Below are 22,780 nucleotides of genomic sequence, written 5' to 3' on the forward strand. Positions count from 1 at the left end.
AGCTTACCACAATGAAATACAATGTTTAAATTTGAAAATAATGAGTATACCACAGTGGTTAAGATCATTAAAAGGTAATATTTTAAAATTATGGACAATGAATGAGACATCTTACATCATTAACAGCCAGGCAATATTAAGGCAAAGCTCAATTCTACATTTTTTTTTTTTAAAAGTCCCTCTGAGAAATGCAAAGCACAAACATGGAAAACAGTAGTAGTGCTAAAAATCCAGTCAAAGCAGTAATGCATAACAATCTATCTAAAAATCACACATGTTTAGCTGGTTACTGAGGGAAGGCTTGCCCGAAAAGAAAGCTCTTTGCCTGCTGGCGGAAGGATAGCAAAGATGGAGCCAGTCTGGCCTCTTGTGGGAGAGAGTTCCAAAGTCTGGGCGCAGCAACAGAGAAGGCTCTCTCCTGTGTCCCTAATGGATGCAGCTGTGATGGCAGGACTGAGAGAAAGACCTCTCCTAATGATCTTAGCACCTGAGCCAGCACATAACGGGAGATCCAGTCTTTGAGATAGCTTGGATCCAGGTCATTTAGGGCTTTATAGCCTGGTATCTATTTAGGTCCTGAGTTATAGAGCCTATATCATCAAATGCTGGTGACCCATGATGTTTCCTATCTTGAGGGAAAAAATATAAGCAGTAAAGAGGCAGAGCGATAAATGGGGACATCCTCATTTGCATAGACAGCAGCTTTGATCTTTTGATTGTACAGTTTGTTTGCTCATATAGCTAAACCGAGCCACACACTCTCTTCTAAGTAGAAATCATGGAACAGAATAAATTAAAGCAACAGGGGCATTCACAGATCCTGTGGGCTCTTGACCGCTCTCAGGAAGGAGAGAATAAATGGTAGTTTCATTTTTAGAAAACTCGAGAAGAATATTATGGTTACTTAATATGCATGGAACAAGGGCTGGCAGAAAGTTCACAGTTCCTTACAGTCTCACCTGCCCCCAGCAGGATGCTGCTGCTATGAGGGTTTTAAATTCCCATAATCATTTTTTATGGAATAATCTTTCCAGTAGTTTGAAACAACTCCAGCAATATAATTAACCTGCAAATTAACTTGCAGAGTGTATTGCTCTAAATTATACTGAAGATATGTATATTGCTACATAAGATACCATGTCACATGTTTCATCTTTTAGCACCAAATTATTTTTCCCCACAATAGGGACTTGATGCAAAGAGGAGAGGGAAGAAAAGGGAAGGGAGAAGGCCTAGAGGAAAAAAAAAGAAATAGTTCTTTTCACTTTGGCTATGCACTCAAAGTCAGATTCTAATTCTTGATCAACATTTTTCTGAAAAATAGGGTAGTGTAGTTCTGGCAGTAAATGGTGGGCATTTGTAGCACTGGGGACAAAGGATCTGACAGCATAACTTTCTTAATCTGTATTTGGACGCAGCCATACAGAATCTCAGACAGCTTGACTCTGACAAATGTCTGATGAGCCAAACACCTTTAGCACACATTTACAATCCCATATGACTACATTGCATGCGTATGTGTGTGTGACCTTCATTCGCAATAATGGAAGATGAACATGTTACTTACCAAATGAGAGAAGACATAACTTCACTTTTATGCCAAGTCCTGTTCCTTGTGACCTTTTAAAGGACTGAAAACAAGAATTGGAATGGGGGTCCATATACTGTACTTTTCTTTTTACCACTGAGCTGTGCACCCTCAAAACAGAACCAGCATTCACACAACATTACAAAGTCTTCTCCAGCTTGATGTCCCCCAGATGGCTGTTGTTAAAAGTTTTTGGAAAGACCTTTAGCATTGCTTTTCTGGATGAGCATCCCCAGAGTCCCCCACTCATTTCAGCTGTACTTCGAAAAAATAACGGATACGGCTTATGCTTTCTCTACATTTTTCCTCACACATAGTTTGTTCTATGTAACTGGAGCATATATTCAAAGAAGTGTTTTCCTCAGATAACCTTTAAGCTGTTTCTTCATGAGCAACTTGCAGCTGTATTAGCAGAGAGTATCAGGTGACTTTAATTCACATCTGTGGGGGTACAGATTAAAAAAGAAGGCAGTTGTTCAGGATGGTCCAATGGGAGATAATTAGGAGTAATGGGATGAAACTCAGCCAGAATTTAAGCCGGGGTCTAAGTGAGAAGTTTATTAGACTGTGGAAGACTGTCTCCCAAAGGAGTTAACCCTAATGCTTTAGTTAGTGTAATAAACAAAAGTACTAATTATTGCATTGTAACAACCAGTCCTGCTTTAACCCACAGATTTTTGTTCTGCAATGTGAAATCTGGTGGCATTCTCTCCCTTGGTTACTACTAATATTAACCAGCATTACATAAGAGCACACATAGTACCTTTAGCATTCACATCTGCATACATCAAGTCAGTGCTTTGGTGCGTAGCAGTTCCCAGAGCAAGGCATGTACATAAATGCTCCATGATGGCTCACAGAACCAGAAAACAAAAGATGTGCCAGATATGGTGGACAAGACAGGATTCTTCTGTTTGGAAAAAGGGTTTATATTACAGGTTGGACCCTATCTGCATTTGTCAGATTCGTTCTGATACGCTCTAAATTCACTGTTGTTATTAAATATTAGTTTCAAGTTGGTATGTAGAGTCGTATTTCAGCATGGATGAACTTTCTTCTCAAGTCCTGTGTGAGGGGCATTTTATCAGAGAAATCACGATAGATGCAAGAAGGGTTCCATTATTGCCTCACTTCCTGCTTAGGCCAATTCTATAATTATTTATTTCTCTAATTATTTATTCCAATTCTAATGTGCTTTTCATAAATAAAACAGAACAATATACATGGGTCTTAATGAGGGGTGGGCAGCTGTGGAGGGTCTGAAGGTGAAATGCATCCCATTTTCTACTCATCTCATACCTTTGAGGGCCATACCCACCCTTTAAAAAATAACCAAATGTGGCTGGAAGGAGACTTTTTGGAGGGAAGGCCATTTGGAGTTTTTAAAAAGGAGCAGGGCAGGATTTGATTTAAAAGGGGAATTTTTTAGGGCTTTCCCCCCTAATGGGGGTGGTCCCATGAATCTGAAGACCTGTTTTCAAACTGCAGGTGTCTCACCACCTGAGGTGGTACAAATTATACAAATTATCTAGGGTAGTGGAAATGGAGAGGGCTCAAAAAAAAACCCAGACTAAGGGAGTTAGGTGTTAGGGAGACACTATCAAATAATTTAGGGAGGAGCTGGAATAGGTAGTCAAGGTTCAAGCCATAAATCAAAGCCATGCCATTCCATCAATCCAGTAAGGTGCTCCCAAATGTAAAGACAGTAAGGAGTCCAGGTCAGCTCATCAGGTCATCAGTTAAAGGAGTCTGATATGGTAAAAGCATAAGAGATGATGTGGTGAGTCATTCATGGAGAAGCTTGCAAGATCGAGCAACAGACTAAGGTTTGATTCCTGGACTTGTTACTTATTCCCAGACAATGTTCCTAGTACTTTATTTAAGTTGCACCTTTTCAAAAAGAGAGAGATATTTTTGTATTAAATGTGCATATATTAATTTAAACTACAATATTCAAATATCATCATAATTAGACATTACCATAGTTTAATACACTACAATTCACCATATTGTAGAAGACTGTGATTAGATAACCATTGTGGGGCATATGCTGAGAAAAACTGAATATAAAACCAATAAGTAGATAAGGTACAATGTTTAATAACTTTCTGAAATAAACTCATGCCTTGTATCTTTTGCAGCTTACTGAAAATGAATAAATGTTGAAGGAAAATAAACAGATGTCACTGTAGTTCTCTTGAAATATTTATCCAGACAACATTCAGTAACTTCAGAAGAATGGTCTGAGCAACATTTTCAGAATGCCCACTCCTGGGACTGACCTCACATCTGAAGGTCATACAGAATTGGCACGCCATGTCATATCCGGCCTGCTATGCATCAGTAGTTGCATCAGTGTGTGCAGGTTTCCTTCTTTTCTTAGAAAATTACCCCTCCTCTTTGCAACCATTTCATTGAAAAATGAGAGAGGGCTGCTTGGCAACTTGAAGGTCACTGATTTCCATCTAAAATTCTTTATCTTTAAATCAGTCTTAGACTGGACAGCCCTTCAAATAGATGATACCTTCAAAGGAGGTCTGACGTCTAGCAGGTCTTCAAATATACGGCCAACCTAGTCTCCTCTTCAGAGTCTAGCCGTGGCTCTCTGAAGAGTCAAGAGGTGATTCTGATGGTTGTTCTGGAAAGGATGTTACAACATCTCTTCTGCTGTTAGGCTTAATTTAGTCTGCTTCTGTTTTCAGCGTGCCTTTTTAATTATCTCATACATCAAGTGCATTCCTAGAAGGCAGATGATGGCACATGAGACATTTACAGGTGATGCTCTGGGGACACCCACCCACCTGCTTGGACTATTGGCAACCAGTGATGGCATGGCTGTGATAATGGGCTCTCAGTAAAGGTACTGGTTTCATACATATCTAACCATTTGAAAGACACAAGTGGAGAAATGTGACAGTTGACATAGCCCTTAAATAGTTCACATTGATGGTTCAAATAACTGATGCTTTAAATTTAAAATATGGGTCCCTTGAACTATCATTAACCTTTTTAAAGCTAAAAAACTAAAAGATCTGAAGGTTCAGCCTATGCTAGAAGATGGTGCTTATACATAGGCAGATGCTGATTATGTTTATTACTTATTTAAAGCACCTTATGCTTCTATTTAGTAAGGGGGGGGAACCTCAACTTCACTTGCCTGCCTATTGTAGATTTAACTAAATTTTTGCTCCAAGGAGAGGCTTACCTATCCAGGTTGCCACTATTTTCACTCACCTTGCTTTACAGCAGTCTTAACACACAAATGTCACTGTTTCAAAGGCATTTTCATCTTCTTTTCTGTAAGTCACCCTTAGAACATTGAAAAGTTACTTTTGGGGATCACAGTTCTCAGAATACCCCAGCCAGTATATTGGGACTTACACTTAAAAAAACAAACAAACAACTTTCCAACATTCTGGCCAGGCTATTGTTGAAAAGCCAGCTAGAAGGGAGGGAAGGAGAGGGCATTCCTGTGTCCAGTAGAGCTGTAAATGGGATACATGCACCTCCTACAACATGCTTTCAAGTGATTTTATTGAGTCCATTTGCAAACCGGTTTACAGTTGTCACAATCTCATTGTCAGGAAATGTTCCTAGCTATCCAAGGAGGCAGCTACACTGGGCATTTACCACGCACCAGATATGGCATGGATGAAATCCAATTAAAACCCAATAACTACACAACATAAAGCTCAGCATGGGCAAGAGCAATGCAGAATAATCTCTTCACAGTAGGGAACTGCATCGTTTAGTCCAGCGAGCAGGGGTAATTTAAGGTAAAGGTAAAGGTTCCCCTTGACAATTTTTGTCCAGTCGTGTCCAACTCTAAGGGGCGGTGCTCATCCCCGTTTCCAAGCCATAGAGCCAGCGTTTTGTCCGAAGACAATCTTCCATGGTCACATGGCCAGTGCAACTTAGACACGGAACGCTGTTACCTTCCCACCGAAGTGGTCCCTATTTATCTACTCGCATTTGCATGCTTTCGAACCGCTAGGTTGGCGGGAGCTGGGACAAGCAATGGGAGCTCACTCCGTCTTCTGAACCTGCAGCACAGGCTTCGGTGGTTTAGCCCACAGCATCACCACGTTTATTTTACTCCAATTCTGCTGGCATCGCTTTTCTCTACTTCCGATGCTATGCGACAATGCAAAGGGGCAGTTGCAGGGGGCATCAGTTCCCTCAGCCAAGCACCTGTTGTCTCCAAACAGAGTTTCTTTTCTTTCTTTTTAAAATTCTTTCCAAATTTAGCACTGAATCAGATCGCTATGTTATCTCTGAAAAATAAAAAATATAAATAAAAAGTTAAGAGAAGAGATGGGTCCTGGTGGAAACTCTGAATCTCAAGGACAGCTCTTCTCACAGCTTTCTGCCTCTGCCCCTGCTGACTCCTACAAAATTATAATTGTTTGTATTCATCTGGATGGCTACAGCAAGTTCACTCATGGAAACAACTGGGACCTGATTTGAAAAACTTTGCATTGAAGCAGGTTTTCCCCACTGTGTAGTTGCACCCCTATTTTTAACAACTGTTTTGATAATTCCCCAATCCCACTTAATTATGCACACAAGTATCACATTAAAGAACCATGTTCTTTTCCCCCCATTTGTTTACATCCTGCAGATATTTGTAGGCGGTGATGTCCCCCGTTAGGTGGCATCACTTATCATCTATATTGTTCAGTGTTTAAATCTTTTTTCCCCCAGAAGCCAGTTTTTCTAACTTCTGTAGCACACTTGCAGGAGCATGTGGAGAAAACACATCATGCAGAGCACATTATCTGCACCACATTGAGACCAAAGAGGGTGAAAATCTGGTTGAATCCATCAACATGCATGTGGGGAAAAATAGAGCCCTATCACATTCTGTGCACATGCAAACAACTTTTACATAATGTGTGGATGAACAACCCATGCCTAATTGATTCATAACCATTTATTACCTTATTTAAAAGTTTCCCATCCTCAATTATTTTCACACCCTCAGAAATTCCTAAAACTAAAATAACTGTTCCAAGCACACTTAAGCCATAGTCTACCTCCTCTGATGCTATGCTTTTACATAATGGCATTTACTAGCTGTACGTGTGATTAGGCTTACTCAATAGTATCTTGCTGCGTTTGAGATCTAGCTTAGGTTAAAGTGTTAGACCAAGTCAGGAGACGCCCAGGTTTTAATCCCCACATAATCATAAAAGACTAAATTCAATTGTTAATACTAACTAGAGTAAAATCCTTGACTCAGTGGGATTTTCATTAATCCCATGTATTCTGTGAGTCTATTATGGCTGGAACTAGCAACTAGATTCATCCCACTGTTTAATGAGTAACTTTAGGTCACTTGCTATGTATCTTAGGTCTAAACTACCTCACAATGGTTGTTGAAAGACTAAAGGGAAGCATGAAGAGAGAACAATGCATGCAGCATTGAAATCCTTGTAGAAAAGGTAGAACATAAAGATAATTTATGACTATCTACAGTCATATTTTTGGAAGCCCAATTGTACGTCCAGTGCATTCTTATCCCTATGTACCCTCAAGGAAAATTGCAACTTGGGTATTCATTCTTCCTTCTAAATTTTATTCCTCCCTTGGATGTGACTAGAATATAGAAGTGACATACAAGATTAGCCCTGTGGCTTATAGCCATACTACTAAGGCCCAAAGCCCAGCGTAATTCGAGATGATGCAAATTGCTTAATGTTCTTCGCATTGCCCATTAATTGCCATTAATTGTCAACTCAGTTTGGACCATTTTGCAGAAGAGGTCAATGTCTCCTTGACTGATAAAGAATAAAACTGTGGAAAGTTGTTTAGCACAAAGATCTCAGTATACTATTTGTAATAGCTGTGTGTGACAGATTGGGGTCTGTTCTGGTTCATTCTCTTAATGAAGGGTTTAGGGTGCCAGTGTCTGCTTCATGAAGGTTGGTCCAAAGTTCTCCCTTGAAGGAATTGATCTTCGCCAATGGCTTTATAACAAGGATTTACCGTAACTGAATTCCACTGAAATTTGATAAATTATATTAATAGTATGTATGCTGTATGTATATTTCAGCTGAAAAACAGACACAGAGAAAGAGATCATACACATACATGCATTAAATATTTCCAGAACCTGGTGCTCTCCAAATTTCTAGGCTTCAGCATTCATCAGCCCCTTCCAACATGGCCAATAGTCAGGGAGAACATGGGCACGAATCCCCGCTGGACCCCTACTCATCAGCTGGCATGCACTCCTCTCTTCCTCTTCTTGGGCTGTTCAACCAGTCTCCAACTGGAGCATAGGCTTCCCTGTGTGTCTCCTTGGCTGATTGTCCACTAAGACAAGGAGGCAGGACAGGCAAACACATGCTCCTGCCAGGGATTGGTCAAAGAGCCAAAGAGGAGGAGAAACGCCATCTGACTGGTAAGTAAGTCATTGGCTGGACAGGTGGGAAAAGGGAATATGCGATACCTGTGGTGTCACACATATGAACCAGCATGAACTTCCAAACCAAGGTTTTTGCCCATCTCTAATCAGCGATCATGGGAGTTGTAATCCAAAACATCTGAAAAGCATTCAGTTGGGAAAAGTCAATTTAGTGAGACAAGACTGGCTGAACTATTTATAAGCTAAATACAGTCTCTAATATAGAAGGCTTTCCCATGCCAACCACATATTCTTTACTCTGTTGCAGTATTTTAAACAAAAACAAACAAACAAACTAGAATTTGAAGAGAAAGCTTTTAACAAAAATTGGAACAATGTTTTTCAGGGGAGTGGGGGGAAAATGCAGTGTTCCTCTGGGTTGTATGTAGCTATCAGGAAGAAAAGGACTTCTAAATAATTAAACTCTGTCCCTGATACAGTCTTGGGTCTCTGCAGAATTACTGAATATCTCATCCTTTGTTTTCAATCAGTAGGAAGAAAATAAATCAAAGAGAAGATCGTAGGAGGGGGAAACCCCATAGGACAGGCAGAATGGGGACAAAACAAACATTTTTGTACTTTAGCAGAGTTAGTAGATGGGTTCATGAGATGGGGTAAAATAAAATTGGAAGGTGAAGATTCTAGGTGTCCAAAGATCCCCCACAGAAAATGCAAATACCCGCCCATCATTGTATTCCCTACACCACAACAGGTATCACAAGTATACTAAATACTAACTTGTGGTATTGACCATTGTTGATACCCAACAAAAAGCGTAGAATGAACACTAAAAATCATAGTGCCAAAATATACTTTAAACAACATTCCTGGTGAATTTAAAGCCCATATAAGAAACAGATTTACATTGTTAAACTCACTTCCCAGCAAACCAGAAGAACTCTGGATTGAAACCAGAGATATTATCAGAAAAGAATGCAAAAACGATAAATGCTGTACTAAAAAGAAAAGAAAAACTGATGTAGATGGATGATGAAAGAAACAGAATTGTAAAGGACAAGTGAGAGGCAAAAGTGAAATAAATAGGATCAGAACCCTGAATGCAGATTTTTCAGTGACTGTCACATAGAGACAAAGAGAGCTACTACTACAAAAAAAGAGAGGAGAACAACAAAAGGGGGGAAACAAGAGATATCTTCCAAAAGATCCAATAAATAAACAGGAGAAAATAAAGAGAAGGTGGAAACAATATATTAAAGACCTATAAAGAAGAGATTAAAGTATGGCAGACTCTTTGAAGAGGAATCCTGTGATGAAGAACCTGCAGTTCTAGAAAGTGAAGTGAAAGCTGCACTGTCTTATTGGGAGAAAGCAGCAATGGTTTGAAACAATTTTTAGTGAAAATGAAAATAAAAAGTGCCACAGCCAAACTGCAGTTGAGCATTAAGAAGACCAAAATCATGACTAGAGAAGAGCCGTCTTGGGTCCCCTTGTTGGAAGAAAGGTGGCCTATGAATAGAACAAACAAACAAAAATTACACAAGTTTAATGCTGAGAATGAAGAAAACGAAACAGTGAAAGGTTTTGTATACCTTGGTTCAATCATCAGTCCAATGGGACACTGCAGCCAAGAAATCAGAAGAAGACTGAGACTCAGAAGGGCAGCAGTGATGGAATTAGAAAAGATCATCAAGTCTAAGGATGTGTCATGGGAGATCAAGACCAAGATCATCTACACTCTTGTATTCCAAGCACCATCTATGGGTGTGAAAGCTAGACAGTAAAGAAAGCTGACAGGAAAATAAAAGGGTTAAGGATTTGTTAGAAATATGGTCCTGGAGGAGAGCTTTGCATATTCCCCTGGACTACCAGAAAGATGAACAAGTGGGTGGTAGAGCAAATTAAGCCTAAACTATCTCTGTAAGCAAAACTGATGAAACCGAGGCTGTCCTGTGTTGGTCTCAACATAAGAAGGCAGGATTCTCTGGAAAAGTCAATAATGCTGGGAAAGGTAGAAGGCAGCAGAAAAACAGGAAGACCAAATATGACATGGACTGACTCCATAAAGGATCTGGAGGCTAAAGTTTGGCTCTTTTAAATACTGAGATTGACTGTTCATTGCTTCAGAAAGAATTCGAGACTAAGTAAATGAAGGCAGTCTCTCCTATGACATTTTTTTCTAAGTAAATTTGGAAAATCTCTCCTATGAAACTCTTATCCTCATCATTAATTTCAAATAGTGTTGACTTCAAAAGACATGTTTAAATCTCTTCCACAGTTAACAACTATTATGGCACTGAATATCCCTGTAATCTTAATTGCGTCCATGTGCTTCTGGGGCCAGTACTCAAAAATCTATAGGATTTGATGGGCAGCTCCATCAAACTTCAAAGGAAATTGACCTCAGCTAACCCTTTCAGGGAGAGGAAAGGCCTCAGCCTTTTATCTCTTTGATGCAGTAACTCCAGCATAGGAGAGGAGCAGATGAGGCATGCCAGATGTTTGTCATTAGGCGATTTGAGAGATGTCATGGATCCAGAGTTCTCATGAAGTCCAGACATGACCCCCAAACTGGCTGGTGATGGCCAGCCAGACATGACCCCCAAATTGGCTGGCCCTGGAGCTGGCATAGATTGATTCGCTCCTGTTGATGTCAATGGGATGGAACTGATTTAAACACACGCAGAATGCCAGCAACTGGAAAGGAAGGGGTAGACATATCACTGGTCCATCATATTTGGTCCTGCCATTATCAGTCCAGCAGGATTTGGAATAGTATCAAGGTGCTATTTTTGAAGCTCCCTAAGGGACTATACAAGGTGAGATTGTTTGGTCCATGATATAGAATTGGAATGGGTAATTTGTAGTCTTCCATACGTTGTTGGATTTCTATTCCCATGATTCCTTACCCTTGGTCATGCCAGATTCTGCCTGCCCATACCCACCCCATATAGAAAAATCATGGGTAGTTTCCTGAGAACCGATAAGCAATAACAGTTAACAAGTTACTTTTGTGTGCGTTGTGTATCAGTTTCAATTGTTCATATGGATATACAGTTGTGTGAAGAATTTTGCAAATTTTAGGAGAGAATAATGACCAGACAAGTTTTCCATTTAAATGTCAACAGATTTACTGTTGTGAGTCAGCAAATGCACATTATTTTACTTTTATCTGCACCTTATGAGTTTCCTTGACCTCTGGTTTCTTTTATGGTGACCTGCTGCACACCACTTCAAAAGTGATGCCCTCAAAGCTGATCTCTCAGTTTTTCCTATCTATTAAAAATCTTCCAAAGTCTTTAGATTTAAATAGACCAACATTCATCTCTGTGCTTAGACATGGAAAAATGACAGTTTCGGGTATAAATACTATCTAATTTCTGACTACACAAAAGCAGCCGTAAAATATTGGTAGCTAATTTCCCCCAACTTCCAGCTACGCTTCTGCTCACTGTACTGACCTCCATTTCTTCTCAAAATTGTCTATCTGTCAGACACACCCTCACATGAACACCAGATTACAGATATAATTAAAATCATACATACACAGACACACAAACTCTACATAAATATATACAAGTAAAAGAACAGATAAGAGCCATTGTGCAATAGTGGATAGAGTGCTGTACTAGAACTGAGGAGACCTGGGTTCAAATCCTCACGTGGCCATGCAAATTCAGTGTGAGTGGCAGTGGTAAGCCACTTTTTGAATATCTCACATACCTCAAAAACCCTAAGAGTCATGTGCCAACAAGTCATGAGTTAGACATGACTTGATGGCAAATAAGAAAAAAATAGGTCAGCACCAAGTGAAGTCCATGGTTAATTAGAATGGCAAAATGCAGCATAATTTGAATAGAAATCATTCTTCAGTGAACACTTCATCAATTCTGTCTCAAGGTAATATTTCTTCTACACTGACTAACAGAACATTATCATGATGTATTGCTACTGTTAGCTGCTGAAATTCGCTTCTCATTCTTCTGCATACATATAAAAAACCAGATATACATACAGGTGCATAGACATATGTGCCTCTTGACTAGAGAGATGTATGTAGATGGCCTAACTCACACTATGTATGCCCTTCCCTTAGCTAGGAGGAGAAAATTTCTGTTTTAGTCAACTCCTGCTGTTGACATTTTTTTTACCAATGAATTAAATAAACTGGCACGTCAGCTGGTGCTTAGTGGACTCAAAATTTTCCCCTGAACTGTCAAGGCAAAATCATCAGTGTAGATGAAACTTCTGGGGTATGGGAACATTGGCTGATCATTTGTGTAAATGTTAAAAGGCCTCAGAATGCTGCCCTGTGAGGGACAGTTCCTTTGCTTTCTTAAAAAACTGTGTCTCCTGTGGCAGCCAACAAAAAATATTCAGTTTTGAAGTAGCACAGCAACCATTTCTGTTAGTCCATGATTTTCAGTAAGAAAGTAGAACTTTTTGAGCAGCAATTGATGGTGGACAGTATCATATGCCCCTCTAAGGTCCACAAATGCTGCTACAGTTATTTTATATACTTCACAACTGTCTTCTATATGCTGGATTCAGTTTAACATCTGAGCAGTATACAGTAGTTCTTGCCAGATCTCAAGCCTGCCTGTTCTGGAATTAGAAGAAGTTCCATTTTAGAGGTTTTCATATTCTTCATTCAGGCACTTTGTATAGATGACATAGTAGGGAGATTCTGTAGCTTTAGGTGTCTGATGGTTCTTTACTTGGTTTCAATATAATGATTACTTTCATCTTCCATCATAATTTTCGAATTTGTTTCATCATCTAACAGTTATTAAAAAGTTGAAGGAGACATTCCTTTGTGTTTTGTCCTAAATGTTTAATTCACTCTGTCCTGACATCATCAGTCCCACCACTTTGCCATTCCTACATTTTCTTACGGCTTCCTCTAGTTCTGTCAATATGAAGGCCCTAGAAAATTTATGGGATTCGCTCTGAATATCCCTTTGATGTTTTATTTTTATTTTGCATTGATTAGTCTTTCCTGCCAAGAGCAGTTGGTGTTCTATTTGGTTTGGTGTTGTATTTGCATACAGTGTCCTTTTATTTGGGTCATTATTTAGTCTTTTGAGTAGCCTCCAAACTTTCTGACTGCTTCTTGCCATGTCAAGCTCTGTTATAGCATCTATCCAAGACATTCTTTTTGTTTCGGCAAGAGTCAAGATCAGATTTCTCCCAGCTTTTATCTTGTGTTCACTAAAAGGATTTTCTTTGAAGTGTGAAATATAATCTAAGTATTGGAATGGACGTGGTGGCGCTGCGGGCTAAACCGCAGAAGCCTGTGCTGCAGGGTCAGAAGACCAAGCAGTCGTAAGATCGAATCCATGCGACGGAGTGAGCTCTCGTCGCTTGTCCCAGCTCCCGCCAACCTAGCGGTTCGAAAGCATGCAAATGCAAGTAGATAAATAGGGACCACCTCGGTGGGAAGGTAACAGCGTTCCGTGTCTAAGTCGCACTGGCCATGTGACCACGGAAGATTGTCTTCGGACAAATGCTGGCTCTATGGCTTGGAAACGGGGATGAGCACCGCCCCCTAGAGTCGAACACGACTGGACAAAAATTGTCAAGGGGAACCTTTACCTTTACCTTTTATTGGAATGGAGCCATGGGAACATTCCAAAATGGAAGTTCAAAATTGATCATAGCTGAAGAACAGCTGCATCTAACATTATTGTAAACTTTTCCCAGTTGCTTTTTTAAAAATTACACCTCCTATGGAATAGTAAAGATTAGGTCAGATGGCTGAGCAGATGTGACACAGGATGGGTCTGTGCTTAGTGTTTGGATCAGGTCACCTACACTCGTAATGTACTGTCAAGCACCAACTAATCTCTGCATTAGCAGATCTTTCCTTGTATTACAAAAACAACCAGCTGAAACCAAACCCTTTAAAAACACAGGATCCATGTAAGCTGAGAAGGAAAGATATTGCACCATTTCCCTATCTATCCCAAAGAAAGAAATGGTATGTTGCATAAACAGATATGTTTGGTTGTAACCAGTTCTAAAAATAGAAATTTGTGTGCACTTGATCAGTTTTAATGCATTTCTCCCCAAAAAGCATCCTTGACCTCAAATATTCTGAACTCTAAAAACAGTGGCCCTGCTCAAGTCATATCCAGTTCAAATGAATGCACTACGGTTTATTGTTTCTGCAAACTAAGTATCCATATGGAAAACTCAAGATTTGCACAAACCGAGAATAAACCTCTGTGGGATGTAGCTTCACAAGGGCAAGACCTTGTAGTATAGCAAAGATCTGGTTTCCAACAGGCTTTGTGTTCCCAGAAATGTTTGGCATTGCCTGCTGGCTGGGTCACAGTGAAAAACCTGGGCTTATGCCAAAAACATAGGCCATGCCCATGCAGTCCTCCTTGCCCATCCTTTCCTTGAAATGAGCAGCTGCACTTCAATTGTGTTTTATCTAATCCTCAGTTTTGTCTCTTATATCCAAACCAGAACCCTATAGTTGCAAATTGTGATCTGTAAACAGTTTCTGATCCTAATGACACAAGAGCCTGTGTTTAGAAGCAGCGCTTTCTTCCGTGACAAAAGACATCTGCTTGTCCTAGTGTAGGATTTTCTCATCTTTGCATGTTGCAAATTAGCATATTTTATTTATCACTAGTAAACAGGAAGTAAACACATGATTCATTTGCAGGTCTGATTGCTCAGGCATAGGATTCTAAGAATATCAATTAATTGGAAAGAAAACTTGTGTTTGGCTTTTAAATGTAAGCTAAGCATCTCCTGTAGCTTGATGCTACATTTGATCAGCTCTTGTCCATAAGAGTATATGATGTGAACAGGAACATAAATTCACCCAGTCCCCTGTTGGTTAATAAAGTACAGGCATACAATGCACAGAACCATCTTGAATTACTGGAATCAAAGAAGACTTCCATCCAATTAGAATTACAGTACAGGGAGACTATAAAGGGTCTCAGCAGAATTCTCCTCAGATTAGAGAGCTGTACTGGAACACTGGCACTAATGATGCTCTGCTTGAAAATCATGCCACTGGGCCTTTAGCAGCACCAAACAATTGGGTTCTTAGAACTGTTTCTCGTGTATGGTACAATGAGATTCCAAGATTTTTTTGTCTCCTAGATAGCGCAGTAACAAGATAGAGGTCATTATGATATTGTAGGAAATGGAAAAAGGTTCCAGATTATGTTCTTTCTGTTTCCTGCATCCTCTACCGCCACGTCATATCACATGTTCAAAACAGCAACCTATGCTTATTCACTCTACTTTTTAAAAGCCTTTATTAGTCTTCTCAAAATGGTGGCAAGCATTGTCTAGTTTAGGAAACTGACAAGTATGTACTCATCTTGCTTACGAGATAGGGGTTGGGAATTAACATAGAGAAATCTTTCCATTATTTCTTCCCCAGAAAAATGTGGTGCTTCCGTACTTTTACTGCAGTCTACATCTGTGGCCCAAGGGTAGAGTGCCAAAAGAAAGAATGGCAGACAAGGTTCCCTCTATCTGTGAAGATTCTCAGTCATCCAGGTGAGGTTATCTAGTAGTTGAGTCATGGCAACTGGACTTCTTTCTTGTTAGGTTGAAATGTTTTACTACTCATCCAAGTAGCTTCTTCAGTCTGAGGAGAGTTGGTAGGAGACCCCTGATATATCCTCCTCATTGGTTTCACTTCCCTCTGGTCTGAATAGGCTGGTTAGAAGGACAAAGGACAGGGGGTGAGGGAAAATCCCACTTCTGCAGTCCTTCTTCACCCATTGCCATTGATCATTAATGGTTGTTAACAGTGGCCTTTCTGATGTATGTGGTCCTAATCTTTCTGGGGATGGATGAAATCTTTCATCCTTCTAACCAGCCTATTCAGACCAGAGGGAAGTGAAACCAATGTGGAGGAGATATCAGGGGTCTCCTACCAATTCTCCTCAGACTGTAGAAGCTACTTGGATGAGTAGTGGAAATATTTAAAGAAAGAAGAAAGAAGTTCAGTTGCCATGACTTAGAGGGTAAGATTCCCTCTAAGGTGCACGGCTGTGTGAGTGAATGTGACTCCACCCCTTCTGTGCAGCTTTCCTCCTCTGCGCATACACAATGCACAGCCCCTGTGGGAAAAGAACTTGGAAACATTACCTTTGGGACTACAACTCTCAGAATCCTCCAGCTAGCTAAGGGCCTTGTTTCAGTATGTAATTTCAGAACACAGGGCTGTATAACATAATGCCCATTACTAACAGCAGAATCAAAACATTTAGTTTTAATTTCAGGTATGCATACATGTGTTCAAAGACCATTGCTTTTGACCAGAAATTAGAATGTTAATGAATTAAACATTTTGTTCCAAGTTTCCTGATAGTAGCTGGTACTGTTATAGTTACGATTTTTCAGAACTAACTCATTACTATTCTGTTTTTTTGGAAATAACTAAAATTATTTAATTTTATTTAATTTTTTTGAAAATCTGAATACTAGTGTGTATGGTTGGTCTGTGGTAAAAAAAAAAACAACATTCTCATCCCATCCACCTTGTCGTTGCCTCAACGTCCACTGCAGGACGTGAGGAAGCCCTTGAACCATTTGGTGTTCTCCCTCTACTGTGTAGTGAAGCTACCTCCTGACAGCTATAAAAGTTAGAATCCTGTTTGAATATGTGATTGCCTAAGGGACAATTATGTAAGTGTTTCACCACCCCCCTTCACACAATCTGACAAGGACTGATTGTGACACAAGCACACTACCAGTCATATGACAAATTGTGCAAAGGGGAGTGCTCCACAGGGGGAAGAAACACTGCAGTTGCCCTGACTTGTACATAAATTGTCCTCACATGTGCATAAAAACTGAACAAGATTTTGGCTACTAGCATTTAGAGTTACAACATAAAAGGAATAAAGTTATCCCTTGTTAAGTTATAATTATAATGTAATGTAGTTACATCTTCATTGTCGGAAAACAACAACAATGAATTACAAGTAACCAGTTATTTTCTGCCAAGCTTTGAATGTGCCCAGGCAGAAAACTATAAAACACTGGACAAAAGAAGGAGGAAAGGAAGGGATCAAGTAAAGCAAAGCAAAGTGTGATTCTTACATACCACCCAATAGCAATTAAATCAATCTCTGGGTGGTTTAGAAGTTAATTATGCAGTTTACATATTGCACCCCACTACTAGCAGCAAGCTGGATACTCATTTTACTGGCCTCAGATGAATGGAAGGCTGAGTTCACCTTGAGCCGGCTACCGGGGACTGAACCCCAGGTTGAGAGCACAGTTTTGGCTATAGTGCAGCTGTTTAAGCACTTCGCCATAAGGCTCTTCACACTGAGGAGCACGGCAACCAATCTGATAACTTCCTCAAGTTTGCCATCATACCCTGCCTGCCAATATGGGTGGTATCCCACAGAAAACAATCTCTATAAAATTATTGACATCTCCTCACTGTGTGGGTCATGTGTTGCCAAACTGCTAGGAACAAAAAGATGGATGGGAAAGATAGAACTAAGAAAAGGATTATGTTTGGAAACAGTCAACATGTGTTATGCTGTGATGCATCCTTTCCCAGTATGCCATTGCCTTCATCATAACCTAATTCTTTTTATAAAGACAGGAAGGCAGTGATAGCAACATGTACACCTGTGGAGATTATGCTACTGTTCCATTATTCTTTTTTTTTTTTTTTAAAGATTATTATTTTTTTTGAAATACAGTCTAAGGGGTGGTGGTGGAACAAAACATGTTTATCTGTATTTTTATATGTTAGACAGCTGTTTCTGGGAATATCTCATTTCTAGCCAATTCACTAAGGGAAAGCGTGTCTAAAAAGAAAGGTCTTCAGTAAAGCACCGTAAAGATGCGGCCAGTCCAGCCTCCTGTGGGAGGGAATATAATGGAGACATCCCACAACCGAGGAAGGAGCTAAGCATAACCATTCTACATGACATGCCTAATGTGGAAGCTAGCCGGAGCCAAAGGGTTTTAATGGCCCATCTTTTTGATGGCTATTTTAGAGCTTTTCCAGACAAGTCATTATTTCTCCCAAATGTGCCTGTTTTGTTATGGGAGTTACTGGTATTTTTCCAAACATCCAGGTGACATTAAGTCTTTGCTTGGTATGTCTGGATACAACATCATTGCCTCTCTGTGCTTTTTTCTCATAGTAGGGCTGGTTTATTCTCTCTCTCTTCCTTGTACTGTATGATGGTGGTGGTAGTTTAGCGGTATGGCACTTATAGTTTCAGTTCATTCTATGAGTCTTAGCTTCCCAGATGGAAACTTTCAGTTCAGAATCAGTTCGAAGGAAGGAAGGAAGGAAGGAATTTAAAGGAGGCACTCCAATGGGAAATGGATCTGTTGTATGTTTATTATGCTTTTCAGGATTTTCTGTAGAGAAAAAAATTATTTTATGGCAGACAAGAACAAACAAGGGAAAAAAGGAGTGGAATTCCTCCCCCTCCACAAAAAAATCTGGAACAGTTATTAGCTACTGTTATTTAAACTGAAGGAATGGCATGGTATGAGGATAGGGCTTGTTGTTGCCACCCTGTAATTGGAAAAGTAAGGAAAGGTTTTTTTCCCTCTTGTAGATCTAGCTGTGAAATACAAAAATAATGAATATGGTTAGAAAACTACTTCAGTCCGAACACACATTGTATACACTTTAGCTGAGCCTCCTCCACAGCTACCTGCGTCAATGAAGCGGTGGATGAACATGTTGGATCCAAATTAGTTTGGCACAGCCTTTTCTCCTGGAGAAATGCTGTACTCACAGTTGCCGGCCTGCCACAGGGAAGGCATGCCACACACTGTTTCCAGCCATATGTCCCCTCTCTTAAACAGCCCTGTTTAGCCAGACAAAGGCATGCAGAGAAATTTCCTTTAAGCAGACCCATCAAGCTTTTCTCAAATGTAGCTGCTGACAGTACTATAACCTGGAAAGGGTGTGTATGGTCTGGGAACATGTTCCTGTTGTGAACAACCTCATTATTTACAAAAACAGGGGTTAATTTTACACCACATTTGGTATAAAAAAGTGGAAAGAATTATCTTAAGATATAAGCATTTCCTTTGAGGAAGAAGGCCCCTGTCTTCCTCAGACTGAGAGGAAGAAGCAGAAGAGCAGAACATCATTTCTTTAAATTAGTAATGCCTTTAAGCTTTTTGATTTAAAATAGCAATTGTTCAATGTAAGCATGTTATCATTTTATTTCTTTATTCCTGTATTGTTTTATGTATTTACTCATTGCACTTTTTATTCTGGCCTTTCTCTAGTGAGTTCAAGGTAGTATTCATGCCTCTCCTCCTTTCTAACTTACCCTCATAACAACTCTATGAGGTAGGTTGTGCTGAGAGATCACAAGTATGTAAGATTTGAACCTAGGCCTCCTGAATCCTTGACCAACACTGTAACTGCAACACCATATTGACTCTCTCTACATACAACTTCAATACAACACCTTTAACCAATGAAGAAGTAAACATGAGATACTTTATTAACCGAAATGAACATACTCTGACACTCATTGGCAGAAACAAAATCCAACTTTCATGTTATTTTTCATTCAATATATTAACATATCAGAGTCAACACATTTTTTTTAATGAAAAGCATGTGTGTTCTTCATTTTAGCCCCCCTTCTACCACCACCACTACCATTCTGGCTGACTAGAACAGTCCTGTATAAATCAGATATCAGATTAGCTGTTAATTAGCTGTTAACTATCAGATTAGATAACCAAACTGTTAACTAGACAAGACCTATTGAATAATCAAAAGGATCTGAACACTGAGTCTCATTGAGTCACTAGCCAGAATCAGCAAGTCATGCGACTGGCACACAAGAAGAAATGAAAGTGGTGACTCTTTAAGGACTTCTTAACCAGCAGAAATTTTCCTCTGAGATTTATTCCTGGAGAATTTGTTGCAGAATTTTATATTTCTGGTCAAAGCAGAAGTGCAGGGATTCACAGAGCAGATTTATCTTCAAATTAGTTGCCTTTTTTCTCATCAACTGGCACTTACAGTCTCAATAACTGGCTCTGAGACATTAGTAGGAGAAAAATAAAACCCATTTTCTTTACTTACAGTTGAACAGATCAAATAGCAAACCAACAATAATGTCTGACTGACTTTCAGGAACAGGCCTCAACACACTGACAGCTTTCAGCAGACAAAGAGGAGGGAGAAAAGGCTTAAAAGCAGAGAGGTGAAGCACTCTTTGAATTCAGAGGGCAGAAAGGTCTCTCCCAGCTACACCTATTGGACTCAGCATGCAAGGTTGCAAAGAAAAAAACAACCAAAAAAATGACTAGATAGGTGGGAAATAAATAAATAAATAAATAAAGAAATAAAGAAAGAAAGAAAGAAAGAAAGAAAGAAAGAAAGAAATAAGCAATAGGATTCTGGGCAATATACCTACTATATTTAAGAGTAGCAGTTGAATTTAGCAATAAATGTTCAGATAAGCCCATTAAAGGTACAGTTATCTTAGAAAAGGTAAAGGTAAAGGTTCCCCTTGACAATTTTTGTCCAGTCGTGTTCGACTCTAGGGGGCGGTGCTCATCCCCGTTTCCAAGCCATAGAGCCAGCGTTTTGTCCGAAGACAATCTTCTGTGGTCACATGGCCAGTGCGACTTAGACACGAAACGCTGTTACCTTCCCACCGAGGTGGTCCCTATTAATCTACTCGCATTTGCATGCTTTCGAACCGTTAGGTTGGCGGGAGCTGGGACAAGTGACGGGTGCTCACTCCGTCACGTGGATTCGATCTTACGACTGCTTGGTCTTCTGACCCTGCAGCACAGGCTTCTGCGGTTTAGCCCGCAGAGCCACCATGTCCCAGTATATCGTAGAAAAAAGCCCTGTTAAATATGGTAGCCAAAATCCTGTTTGTTTTTTCCATGTGCACAGTGGCCCATCACCTATGTACTTGCCTTTATTCACCAGTTAAACAAGGCAGTATTCAGTACCTCCTTACACAAGCATAAGCCCATTGTTTTTAATATGATAATCTCTAGCGTTCATAAATGGAAAGTAGATATAGTTTGAGAAATTGACAAACTCTGCTAATAGAATTCTATGCTAATAGAATTCTACCCAGAGGTATTGACTTCTGAATTAACAGGCAATAAGATTGTGCTGAGAAGCTTGCAGTCCTGTTTATGACTATTGTTTGGACAACTGAATGTTCATTTAAATTAAAGCTGGCTTTAAGTTCTGTTCCAGAGGAGCAAAATATTAAAATATCACATAATGAAATGACAGAGTCAAAGATCCTAAAACGTTTTCTTAATTGGAAACTGCAAAGCACACTGACATAAGTGTCTGGGACAACTGTTTCTAGGGTGGCAAACCATGTGTTTTGTCTTGTTTAATAGAAAGATTAAATGCTTACTACAAAAAGCACAAATGTCACTGCGAAAATTTTCTTACAAGGGAAACAGATTGTCTTTTCTTCATACGGGGTGGTGGTTATCACTGACAGAAGACTGATGCTCAGCAAAACCATACAAAGCTAGTTTCTTTAAAACATACCCACAAAACCATTTATTTTGTGGCAAGATAGCTTTCTTTTTACAAAATCAATAATAGGTGCAGAAATTGGCTGTGTTTTAATCTCAAAGTTTCACAAGGCAACATGGTACTATCTAAGTAGGATGGACTGAAAGAGAAAAATGCACAGATGCTTTTTGACATTATACTACTGAAGTAATTTATGGGCCAGGAAAAATAAAGAACATGTACTGTAGAGGTAACTCCTGTCAGTCAAACAGGTACCTCAGAAACTACCAAGTTTTGGAACACTTGTTTGGGAAAGGCAAAGGAATGATCACAAAACTGAAAAATCTGAGCTGAACTTCATGGAAGATACTGATTCACAGGAATATTCATCACGCAGCATTCTGCATTGCACCATATGTGCTACATCACAGCTTTTCCTAAGGAACAGAAGTGAAGAGTGACATCTTCTTCTTCAAACTTGTGGGGGAATGTTAGGTCAGCAGAATGTAATGAAACAAGAGCTATTAATCCCCACGCTTCAGGGTATAAACTGATTACCAGCTGGAATCAGAAGGAAATGTGCCCCTATAGTGTAGTATTGTACAGTGAAGTGCAGGATGAGGTTTTTGTTCCTTCCATTGAGCCTTCAGGAACTTTTCATGGAAAGAGATAGTACTGTATAACGAAACTGATGGGCCATTGGACCATCTTTTAAAGGCCCTCATGGAATTTGTCAAGGACATAGGGAATGACACCTATATTGTACCATCTGGCTCAATTGTGTGTGATGGAAAGGAGATGCCTTGATATCTTTAAGAGGCTGTGAGTTTCATTTGGAAGATAATTCCTTTGCCTATTTATGGAACATTATGGACACAAAGAAGACTTGCTCCAGCGACTAGTGAGTGGGACAGTCACCTGGAGGCGGCATCAAATTGAGCTGAGCTAAGGGGCTACGAGAGCTGTAACTAGCAATTCTGGTATCTTTAGCTTCACCCCATTACTGGTTCAGTTTGTGTCCTATGAGACTGACAAGAGTGGGAAGGGGACAGATGAAAGGGGAGAAAAGCCTGGGCCTCAGCACATGGCAGCCATATTGTTTCCTCACTAAAGTTCCCAGTGTTTGTATTTCCTTCTGCCTGGGAAGGATAATCCAGAGGTGATACATGTGCTTTCAACAGGCACATCCATTACTTTCTAGCAGCAAATACCACAGGCAGGTTTATAACCTTCCAGAAACAAAATTTTGTACTCTCTAAATTTCAAAGCTCCAGTGGATCCACCCTAATTATAGCTTAGGGATGGACTAGAAAGCTAAACAAAAATGGACTGC

This window comes from Pogona vitticeps, chromosome 5 (assembly GCF_051106095.1).
Source record: "Pogona vitticeps strain Pit_001003342236 chromosome 5, PviZW2.1, whole genome shotgun sequence".
NCBI lineage: Eukaryota > Metazoa > Chordata > Lepidosauria > Squamata > Agamidae > Pogona > Pogona vitticeps.